Source organism: Tupaia chinensis, unplaced genomic scaffold, assembly GCF_000334495.1.
Source record: "Tupaia chinensis unplaced genomic scaffold, TupChi_1.0 Scaffold149502_1, whole genome shotgun sequence".
Classification (NCBI taxonomy): Eukaryota; Metazoa; Chordata; class Mammalia; order Scandentia; family Tupaiidae; genus Tupaia; species Tupaia belangeri.
Window position 1 is genome coordinate 374,984 of NW_006209346.1, and position 705 is coordinate 375,688.

Below are 705 nucleotides of genomic sequence, written 5' to 3' on the forward strand. Positions count from 1 at the left end.
GCCACAGTCATTGGAGAAAGGCTCCCCACCTGGGGAAGCGAGGCGACTCACGCGTCGGCTCGGCGGGGAGAATGCGGTGTCGGCGAGATTCGAACCCAGTTGTCCAGGGGCGCCTCGCGGGTCCCGTCTGGGCCAGGCCGGCTGGCCCAGGTTGGAGTGGAAAGAGGCCGACATGCACAGCTGTCTCGGTCGGGCTAAGGCCTGCGCTCCCTGCCTGCTCCCCTCTCTCCCGCCTCCCGCCCCAGAAATGATCTCAAGCGTTGCCAGTTTGATTCCAGAGCCCCACTCGGGTGGGTTCTTTTGTTTCTTTGTTTTAATGACAGTTCCCAGCCCTACGGCATGTCATGCGCAATTAATTCCCCGGCTCTTGAAGGCAGCTGGGGTGAAATTTCTTCCGCATCATCCTTTTGGGGATAATTGTTTATGATGTGACGTCAGCCGAATTGATTTTTCTCTCTTGAATGAGAGAGTCACAGATGTGTGCGGAGACCACAGACACTGACATTTGGAATTCCTTCAGGGCAAAAGGAGATTGGAAGGGACGCTTCAACGCGTGTCGCTAAGACTTCCGGCTACCTCACGGGATTATTAAGTTTTTCTTAAAAAAAGAAAAAAGAAAATGAAAAATCCCGTCCGCAGCGAGCCACTTAGGTGATCCTTTGATGCCAGAATCCCGGTGAAGGTGGCAGAGCCTGAGAGTTCATC